Source organism: Rhinolophus sinicus, chromosome 11 (assembly GCF_057876585.1).
Source record: "Rhinolophus sinicus isolate RSI-liver-muscle chromosome 11, RSI-T2T, whole genome shotgun sequence".
In the NCBI taxonomy this organism is placed as follows: Eukaryota; Metazoa; Chordata; class Mammalia; order Chiroptera; family Rhinolophidae; genus Rhinolophus; species Rhinolophus sinicus.
This window is the reverse complement of record NC_142511.1, coordinates 27143238-27153990: the sequence shown is the minus strand read 5'-3', so window position 1 is coordinate 27153990 and position 10753 is coordinate 27143238. Positions and strand designations below refer to the sequence as shown.

The 10753-nt window shown below is 71.1% G+C and overlaps 4 pseudogenes; all 4 read right to left on the bottom strand.

The window, feature by feature from the left end:
• Positions 1–120, bottom strand: LOC148756742 (5S ribosomal RNA; annotated as a pseudogene).
• A 1225-nt stretch (positions 121–1345) lies between these two features.
• LOC148756741 (5S ribosomal RNA) lies at positions 1346–1465 on the bottom strand (annotated as a pseudogene).
• A 4699-nt stretch (positions 1466–6164) lies between these two features.
• Positions 6165–6284, bottom strand: LOC148756740 (5S ribosomal RNA; annotated as a pseudogene).
• Positions 6285–7716: 1432 nt separating this feature from the next.
• Positions 7717–7836, bottom strand: LOC148756739 (5S ribosomal RNA; annotated as a pseudogene).
• Between the last annotated feature and the right edge of the window lie 2917 nt (positions 7837–10753).

The window sequence follows — 10753 nt, the reverse complement described above, 5'->3', positions numbered from 1 at the left end:
GAGCAAAAGCCTACAGGTATTCCCAGGAGGTCTCCCATGCAAGTACTAACCAGGCCCCTCCCTGCTTAGCTCCCGAGATCAGAGGAGATCGGGCGCGTTCAGGGTGGTATGGCCGTAGACGCTGGGACCCGGCTCCCGCGCCCCAAGAGCCTGCTCCCGGCCTGTCTCGTGAGCGCCCGCCATGCAGATGAGCCGCTCCGGTGGCGAGCATCGACCCGCGGGCCGGCTCTGCCAGCACCGCGTCCCCCCCCAGTCCGGCTCCCCGCCTCTTCCTAATGCCCCTGGCGTGGGCGGCGGGCTACTCCTGGCCGACAGCGAGGCCCCTTCGCGCCACCCGGGGCTCCATGGGACACTGCCACTTCCCTGATGGTGCCAGAAGTCGTGGAACTCTGGCATCCTGGGACTCCCCGCACCCAGACCGGCATACAACCCGCCCCCCTACCGCCACCAGGTTTACCCCCAACCGCAGCCCCAAGGCTGGTGGAGGCCTGCACCAGCAGGCAACCCTGGGCCTGGGAGTTGTGGGAGGACCCCGCGGCGGCGGCGGCGGGGGCGGCTGCGGCGGCGGCGGCGGCGGAGGCAGGGGAGGGTGGCGAGGTAGGCGATGGCAACCGCGTGGATGGCGCCAGGGCGGCGATGGCGGCGGCGACAATGGGGGCTTTGACGGTGGGCGCTGGGACACGGGGGCCGATGGCGGCGGCGGTGGCGGCGGGGGCTGGGGAGGGCGTGAGGGCGGTGCTGGCGGCGGAGGCCAGGAGAGCAGAGGCGGGAGACTGAGCGAGTATGGCATTGGTGGCGGCGGGGGCTGGGGCGGGGGCTGGGAAGATGGCGGTGCTGGAGGCGGGGAGAGCAGAGGAGGGAATTGAGGGAGTACGGATATGGCGGCGGCGGGGGCGGGGGTGGGGGAGAGGGCAGCACTGGTGGCGGAGATGGGGAGCGCGGTGCTGGCGGCCGAGGTGGGGAGAGCACAGGAGGGAGTTTGAGGGAGTTTGGCGGGGGGGGCGGCGGCGGGGGCGGGGACAGGGGCGGGGGCGAGGGCAGCGCTGGCGGGGGGGGGGGGTGGGGGGGGTGGGGGGGGGGTGCCCCGGTGGTGGCGGTGGCTTTGGCGCAGGCGGCGGTGGCGGCGACCGCGAGTCGGCGAAGGATTCGCGATGACGGCCTGCGGGACCGAAGAGGACTGAGAGGAGGGTGTGTGGGGGGAGCCCTGGCCCACGGTCCTGGTGTGCGGCCGGGGCTGCCAGCTTGTAGTGCCGGGCGGCTGACCCTCTGCTGGTCAGGGGGACCTGCGGCTGGCTGGGAGGCTGCAGAGGGAGCCACGCCGGAGCGGCGATGCAAAAGGAGACGCTAGCAAAAGCCAACAGGTATTCCCAGGCGGTCTCCCATCCAAGTACTAACCAGGACAGACCCTGCTTCGCTTCCGAGATCAGACGAGATCTGCTGCGTTCAGGGTGGTATGGCCTTAGGCACTGGGACCCGGCTCCCGGCACTCCAAGAGCCTGCTCCCGACTTGCCTCCTGAGCGCACGCGCCATGCTGCTGGGCCACTCGGGTGGCGAGCATGTGTGCCCGAGTGCCTCCCGCCCGCTCCCCGCCTCCTCCGGTCGCCGCTGGTGTGGGCGACGGGCTACTCCTGGCCCGCAGCGAGGCCCCTTCGCGCCCCCCAGTGGCTCCACAGGCCTCTGTCACTTCCCTGACTGTGACATATGTCTGGGCGCCCTGGCATCCTGGGACTCCCCACGCCCGGAATGGCTTTTACCACGCCCCCCTACCCCAACCCCTCTCATCCCCCCCCCAGCCCCACAACCGCACACCCCCTTGCTGCTGTGCTGTCCCCACCACTCAGGGCCACCGAGGGGGTCGCAGGGTCCTCTCAGTCCCCTCCACCCTAGGGACGTGCAACCCAGGCCCTGGCCCTGGCCGGCCCCACCCACTGGCCCAAAGCCAGGGAGAGCCACCCGCGACCAGGGGGCAGCACCTCCAGACTGCCGCCACCCTTCGTCACACAGCCTTCTGTCTGGGCCCTCGCCCCTCATCAGCGACCGGCGTCCCGCCCGATCACTGGTCACTTCACTGGCTACACATCACCTCTCCTGACCCAGGGAGGAGAGAGAGAGGATGAGAGAAGGCCAGAGACGGAGCAAGAGGTAGGCGGAGAGAGACAGACGGGGACTGTGGGGACAGACTTGCAGAGAGCACTTTCCAGGCTCTGGGCCTCGCGTGGAGGGGTGCTGCGTGGGGGCTGCACGGACATCAGCTGTTACCGCTTGGCCATCAGCTGTTGCCAGTTGGCCATTGGCCACTGGCAGAGCTGCGGTGGCCAAGCTAGGAAGCGCGGATGGTGGACTGCAAATTGCAGAGGGGCGCGGACTGCAGTGGGCCGGCTTGGTGGGTCTGTTGGTTGGCAGAGAATCGTCCGGCAGGTTGGGGATCGGGCGGCTCCGGCTTGCCGTGTCTCCAAGCCAGCCGCCCGTGAGACATGGTGCTATGAGCCCCCTATCCGTGGCTCTGTTGGTGTTCCTTCTTGGCCTCGCCAAATCCTGGGTTCTTGTGCGGGCAGAGGGACTAGAGTCCCCGCAGGACAGGGACCGACAGACAGAACGGGGGGACAGGGGGACCGGGGGACGGGAGGACCGGGGGACAGGGGACCGGGAGACGGGTGTAAGGGGGGGGACAGGGAGAACGGTGGGACTGTAGGAACCCGGGGCGGGGGTACCGGGGGACGGGGTACCAGGAGATGGGGGAAGGGGGGCAGGGGGACAGGGAGACCGTTGGAACTGGGAGAACCGGGGGACGGGGGGTCTGGGAGACGGGGGCATGTGGGACGGGGGGAAGGGGTGACCGGAAGATGGGGGGACGGGAGTACGAGAGGGCCGGGGGGACGGGGGGACTGGGGGATGGGGGGACAAGGGGAAGGGGGAACGGGGGGGACAGGGGGACTGGGTACTGGGAGACAGTGGGACCAGGGGACGGGGGGACCGGGAGATGGGGGGACACGGTACCAGGGGAAAGGGAGACCGGGGAATTGGGGGACAGGGAGACTGGGGGACTGGGGGATTGGGGGAATGAGAGGACGGTGGGACTGGCGGACGGTGGGACGGAGGGACCAGGAGACCGGTGGATGGAGGGACAGGAGTACGAGGGTACTGGGGGACGAGGGACATGGGGAGGGGGGGACCGGGAAACGGGGGAACGGGGGACCGTGAGACGGGGGGACCGGGAGATGGGGGACCTGGGGCCGGGGGGACGGGGTGACGGGGGGACCGGGAGACAGAGGGACAGGGGGACTGGAGGGTCGGGGAGACCGGGGGACGGGGGGACCGGGGGACGGGGGGACCGGGTCAACGGAGACGGGGGGGACCGGGGGAATGGCGGATGGGGGGACCAGGGGACCCGCGGACCGGGGGACCGGAGGTTGGGGGGACCGGGGGATAGGGGACCGGGCGACGGGGTGACCAGGGGCATGAATGGACTGGGGGGACGGGGGTACCAGTGGACCGGGAGATGGGGGGACCGGGGGACCGGGGACCGGGGGACGGGGGGACCGGGGGACCGGGGGTTGGGGGACTGGGGGATGAGGGGACCGGGAGATCGGGTACCGGGGAACGGGGCGACTAGGAGACGGGGGACCGCGAGACGGGGGACCGGGGACGGGGTGACCGGGAGATGGGACACCGGGAGACGGGAGACTGTGGGACGGGAGGACCGGAAGACGGGGCGAACGGAGAACTGGGAGATCGGTAGACGGGGCCAGGGCGATGGGGTAACCGGGGGACTGGGGGACCGGGGGACCAGGGACCGGGGGTTGGGGGTCCAGGGGATGAGGGGACCGGGAGACGGGGGACCTGGGGACCGGGCGACCGGGAGACGGGGGACCGGGAGACGGGGGGATGGGTGTGCGGCCGGACCGGGAGACAGAGGGACAGGGAGATGGGGTGACCGGGGGACCGGGGGAAGGGGGTAACACTGGACGGAGGACCGGGGGACCGGAAGACCGGGCGACCGGGAGACAGGGGACCGGGAGACTGGGGACCGGGAGATGGGGCGACCGGGGAACGGGGGGACCGGTAGAAGGGCGCCTGGGCGCCGGGGGAACCGGGGGACCAGGGGACCAGGAGACGGGGGACCGGGGAACGGGAGACCGGGGGTATGGGGGGACGGGGGGACCAGGCGAAGGAGGGACAGGGGGACGGGGAGACGTTGGGACTGGGGGACCGGGGGACAGGTGGACCGCGAGACGGAGGACCGGGAGACGGGGGAACGGGGGTCGGGGGACCCGGGGAGGGGGGGACCTGGAGACGAAGGAATGGGGGACGGGTGGACCAGGGGCGTGGGGGTACTGGGGGGACGGGGGAGCGGGGGACGGGGGATGGGGCACTGGGGGGACGGGGGCACCGGGGGACGGGTGGACTGGGAGAGGGTGGATGGGGGTACGGGGGAACAGGGGGATCAGGGGACGGGGGGAACAGGGGACGGGGGGGACCGGAATAGGGGGGATGGTGGAACGTGGGGACGGGGGACCCGGGAGACGGGGGACAGGAAGACGGGGAACCGGGGGAACGGAGACAGGGGTGACGGGGAGACGGGGGTACCGGGGGACGGGGGTACTGCGTGGGGCTGCACTGACATCAGCTGTTACCGCTTGGCCTTCAGCTGTTGCCAGTTGGCCATTGGACACCGGCAGAGCTGCGGTGGCCAAGCTAGGAAGCGCGGATGGTGGACTGCAAATTGCAGAGGGGCGCGGACTGCAGTGGGCCGGCTTGGTGGGTCTGTTGGTTGGCAGAGAATCGGCCAGCAGGTGGGGGATCGGGCGGCTCCGGCTTGCCGTGTCTCCAAGCCAGCCGCCCGTGAGACATGGTGCTATGAGCCCCCTATCCGTGGCTCTGTGGGTGTTCCTTCTTGGCCTCGCCAAATCCTGCGTTCTTGTGCGGGCAGAGGGACTAGAGTCCCCGCAGGACAGGGACAGACAGACAGAACGGGAGGAGGAGTAAGAGGGAGCGAGATGGAAATATACACGTATATGTACATGTATGTGTCTAGACATACAGAGAGACATGGACAGAGACAGAGAAAGAGGGGGCTGGCACGCGGGGAGAGAGCTCCTGAGCCAGAGCCAGAACCCAACAGGCACGTCACAGAGCCAGACAGACATGGGGTGGGGGAGGGTGGGAGGGACGCACATTCGGGCACACGGACTGGGACAGACGCACTGAGGCTGTGTTGAAGTGGTGGCTTCTCCACCGGAGTGTGGTCGTGCCCGGGGCTGGGCTCCGCCAAGGAGGCATTGCCCTGGCGTTGGCAGTCACCATTGAAGCCCCCGGGGCGGGCCGCCAGGGTCTCCGGAGGGCCAGTGGGCTCTGAGCCCCGCCCAGGGACCCGCCCGCGGGAGGAGAGTGGCAGCCCCCAGGCACCCTGGTTGTGAGGATTGTGTGCCTGCGTGCCTGCTCTTCCCTTGTGGCGGTCTCCCCTGGAGTCGATGGCGCGTGGTGTGTTGGGGTGCTGCTCCCGCCGTCCCCTGGTTTGTCCCGGCTCTTTGTGCCCTTTGTGTCGGGGACACCGTGGCCGGCGGGAAGGGAGGGCTCCTGGCTCTTGTGGGAGACGGGAGGGGACGCGCGGGGGTGTGGGGAGAGGTGCCTGCCCGCGGAGACAGAAGACTCCGGTGGGGCGGGGCGGGTGGGCGTCCCGTTTGCCCGAGGACACGCCGATCCTGTGTCTCGGGGCCCAGGGGCAGGCGCAGGGATGGGCGTCCCCTGGGCTCGGGCCGAGGTGCAAAGGACCGGCACGTCCTGGGATGGAGAGAGCCTGGTGGAAGCCTGCGCCGGCAGGCAGCCCTGGGCTTGGGCGTTGGGGGTTGCGGCGGCGGCAGGGTCGGGGAGCGAGAGGGAGCCCTGCGATGGCGGTGGCGGCGGCGGCGACCTAGACGCGGCTGACTGCTGCAGGCTGACGGCCTGCCTCGGCGAAGAGCACTAAGAAGAGGGAGAGGGGGGGAGCCCTGGCCGACAGGCCTGGTGTGCGGCCGGGGATGCGAGCTTGTAGTGCTGGGCGGCTGTCCCTCCTCTGGCCAGGGGGACCTTCGGCTGGCTGGGCGGCTGCAGGGGTTGCAGAGGGGCAAGGGGCGGCAGGGATTCGGAGGGAGGCACGCCGGGGCGGCGGCGCAAAAGGAGAGGCGAGCAAAAGCCTAAAGGTATTCCCAGGAGGTCTCCCATGCAAGTACTAACCAGGCCCCTCCCTGCTTAGCTCCCGAGATCAGAGGAGATCGGGCGCGTTCAGGGTGGTATGGCCGTAGACGCTGGTACCCGGCTCCCGCGCCCCAAGAGCCTGCTCCCGGCCTGTCTCGTGAGCGCCCGCCATGCAGATGAGCCGCTCCGGTGGCGAGCATCGACCCGCGGGCCGGCTCTGCCAGCACCGCGTCCCCCCCCAGTCCGGCTCCCCGCCTCTTCCTAATGCCCCTGGCGTGGGCGGCGGGCTACTCCTGGCCGACAGCGAGGCCCCTTCGCGCCACCCGGGGCTCCATGGGACACTGCCACTTCCCTGATGGTGCCAGAAGTCGTGGAACTCTGGCATCCTGGGACTCCCGGCACCCAGACCGGCATACAACCCGCCCCCCTACCGCCACCAGGTTTACCCCCAACCGCAGCCCCAAGGCTGTTTGAGGCCTGAACCAGCAGGCAACCCTGGGCCTGGGAGTTGTGGGAGGACCCCGCGGCGGCGGCGGGGGCGGCTGCGGCGGCGGCGGCGGCGGCGGCGGAGGCAGGGGAGGGTGGCGAGGTAGGCGATGGCAACCGCGTGGATGGCGCCAGGGCGGCGATGGCGGCGGCGACAATGGGGGCTTTGACGGTGGGCGCTGGGACACGGGGGCCGATGGCGGCGGCGGTGGCGGCGGGGGCTGGGGAGGGCGTGAGGGCGGTGCTGGCGGCGGAGGCCGGGAGAGCAGAGGTGGGAGACTGAGCGAGTATGGCATTGGTGGCGGCGGGGGCTGGGGCGGGGGCTGGGAAGATGGCGGTGCTGGAGGCGGGGAGAGCAGAGGAGGGAATTGAGGGAGTGCGGCAATGGCGGCAGCGGGGGCGGGGGAGGGCGTGAGGGCGGTGCTGGCGGCGGAGGCCGGGAGAGCAGAGGCGGGAGACTGAGGGAGTATGGCGATGGTGGCTGCGGGGGTCTGGGGCGGGGGCGGGGGAGATGGCGGTGCTGGAGGCGGGGAGAGCGGAGGAGGGAATTGAGGGAGTACGGATATGGCGGCGGCGGGGGCGGGGGTGGGGGAGAGGGCAGCACTGGTGGCGGAGATGGGGAGCGCGGTGCTGGCGGCCGAGGTGGGGAGAGCACAGGAGGGAGTTTGAGGGAGTTTGGCGGTGGCGGCGGCGGGGGCGGGGACAGGGGCGGGGGCGAGGGCAGCGCTGGCGGGGGGGGGGGGTGGGGGGGTGGGGGGGGTGGGGAGCCCGGTGGTGGCGGTGGCTTTGGCGCAGGCGGCGGTGGCGGCGACCGCGAGTCGGCGAAGGATTCGCGATGACGGCCTGCGGGACCGAAGAGGACTGAGAGGAGGGTGTGTGGGGGGAGCCCTGGCCCACGGGCCTGGTGTGCGGCCGGGGCTGCCAGCTTGTAGTGCCGGGCGGCTGACCCTCTGCTGGTCAGGGGGACCTGCGGCTGGCTGGGAGGCTGCAGAGGGGCAAGGGGCGGCAGGGGTTCGGAGGGAGCCACGCCGGAGCGGCGATGCAAAAGGAGACGCTAGCAAAAGCCAACAGGTATTCCCAGGCGGTCTCCCATCCAAGTACTAACCAGGACAGACCCTGCTTCGCTTCCGAGATCAGACGAGATCTGCTGCGTTCAGGGTGGTATGGCCTTAGGCACTGGGACCCGGCTCCCGGCACTCCAAGAGCCTGCTCCCGACTTGCCTCCTGAGCGCACGCGCCATGCTGCTGGGCCGCTCGGGTGGCGAGCATGTCTGCCCGAGTGCCTCCCGCCCGCTCCCCGCCTCCTCCGGTCGCCGCTGGTGTGGGCGACGGGCTACTCCTGGCCCGCAGCGAGGCCCCTTCGCGCCCCCCAGTGGCTCCACAGGCCTCTGTCACTTCCCTGACTGTGACATATGTCTGGGCGCCCTGGCATCCTGGGACTCCCCACGCCCGGAATGGCTTTTACCACGCCGCCCTACCCCAACCCCTCTCATCCCCCCCCCAGCCCCACAACCGCACACCCTCCTTGCTGCTGTGCTGTCCCCACCACTCAGGGCCACCGAGGGGGTCGCAGGGTCCTCTCAGTCCCCTCCACCCTAGGGACGTGCAACCCAGGCCCTGGCCCTGGCCGGCCCCACCCACTGGCCCAAAGCCAGGGAGAGCCACCCGCGACCAGGGGGCAGCACCTCCAGACTGCCGCCACCCTTCGTCACACAGCCTTCTGTCTGGGCCCTCGCCCCTCATCAGCGACCGGCGTCCCGCCCGATCACTGGTCACTTCACTGGCTACACATCACCTCTCCTGACCCAGGGTGTTGAGAGAGAGGATGAGAGAAGGCCAGAGACGGAGCAAGAGGTAGGCGGAGAGAGACAGACGGGGACTGTGGGGACAGACTTGCAGAGAGCACTTTCCAGGCTCTGGGCCTCGCGTGGAGGGGTGCTGCGTGGGGGCTGCACGGACATCAGCTGTTACCGCTTGGCCATCAGCTGTTGCCAGTTGGCCATTGGCCACTGGCAGAGCTGCGGTGGCCAAGCTAGGAAGCGCGGATGGTGGACTGCAAATTGCAGAGGGGCGCGGACTGCAGTGGGCCGGCTTGGTGAGTCTGTTGGTTGGCAGAGAATCGGCCGGCAGGTAGGGGATCGGGCGGCTCCGGCTTGCCGTGTCTCCAAGCCAGCCGCCCGTGAGACATGGTGCTATGAGCTCCCTATCCGTGGCTCTGTTGGTGTTCCTTCTTGGCCTCGCCAAATCCTGGGTTCTTGTGCGGGCAGAGGGACTAGAGTCCCCGCAGGACAGGGACCGACAGACAGAACGGGGGGACAGGGGGACCGGGGGACGGGAGGACCGGGGGACAGGGGACCGGGAGACGGGTGTAAGAGGGGGGACAGGGAGAACGGTGGGTCTGTAGGAACCCGGGGCGGGGGTACCGGGGGACGGGGTACCAGGAGATGGGGGAAGGGGGGCAGGGGGACAGGGAGACCGTTGGAACTGGGAGAACCGGGGGACGGGGGGTCTGGGAGACGGGGGCATGTGGGACGGGGGGAAGGGGTGACCGGAAGATGGGGGGACGGGAGTACGAGAGGGCCGGGGGGACGGGGGTCTGGGGAATGGGGGGACAAGGGGACCGGGGGACCGGGGGGACAGGGGGACTGGGTACTGGGAGACAGTGGGACCAGGGGACGGGGGGACCGGGAGATGGGGGGACACGGTACCAGGGGAAAGGGAGACCGGGGAATTGGGGGACAGGGAGACTGGGGGACTGGGGGATTGGGGGAATGAGAGGACGGTGGGACTGGCGGACGGTGGGACGGAGGGACCAGGAGACCGGTGGATGGAGGGACAGGAGTACGAGGGTACTGGGGGACGAGGGACATGGGGAGGGGGGGACCGGGAAACGGGGGAACGGGGGACCGTGAGACGGGGGGACCGGGAGATGGGGGACCTGGGGCCGGGGGGCCGGGGTGACGGGGGGACCGGGAGACAGAGGGACAGGGGGACTGGAGGGTCGGGGGGACCGGGGTACGGGGGGACCGGGGGACGGGGGGACCGGGGCAACGGAGACGGGGGGGACCGGGGGAACGGCGGATGGGGGGACCAGGGGACCCGCGGACCGGGGGACCGGAGGTTGGGGGGACCGGGGGATAGGGGACCGGGCGACGGGGTGACCAGGGGCATGAATGGACTGGGGGGACGGGGGTACCAGTGGACCGGGAGATGGGGGGACCGGGGGACCGGGGACCGGGGGACGGGGGGACCGGGGGACCGGGGGTTGGGGGACTGGGGGATGAGGGGACCGGGAGATCGGGTACCGGGGAACGGGGCGACTAGGAGACGGGGGACCGCGAGACGGGGGACCGGGGACGGGGTGACCGGGAGATGGGACACCGGGAGACGGGAGACTGTGGGACGGGAGGACCGGGAGACGGGGCGAACGGAGAACTGGGGGATCGGTAGACGGGGGCCAGGGCGATGGGGGAACCGGGGGACTGGGGGACCGGGGGACCAGGGACCGGGGGTTGGGGGTCCAGGGGATGAGGGGACCGGGAGACGGGGGACCTGGGGACCGGGCGACCGGGAGACGGGGGACCGGGAGACGGGGGGATGGGTGTGCGGCCGGACCGGGAGACAGAGGGACAGGGAGATGGGGGGACCGGGGGACCGGGGAAGGGGGTAACACTGGACGGAGGACCGGGGGACCGGAAGACCGGGCGACCGGGAGACAGGGGACCGGGAGACTGGGGACCGGGAGACGGGGCGACCGGGGAACGGGGGGACCGGTAGAAGGGCGCCTGGGCGCCGGGGGAACCGGGGGACCGGGGGACCAGGAGACGGGGGACCGGGGAACGGGAGACCGGGGGTATGGGGGGACGGGGGGACCAGGCGAAGGAGGGACGGGGGGACGGGGAGACGTTGGGACTGGGGGACCGGGGGACAGGTGGACCGCGAGACGGAGGACCGGGAGACGGGGGAACGGGGGTCGGGGGACCCGGGGAGGGGGGGACCGGGAGACGAGGGAATGGGGGACGGGTGGACCAGGGGCGTGGGGGGACTGGGGGGACGGGCCACCGGGGGACGTGTGGACTGGGAGAGGGTGGA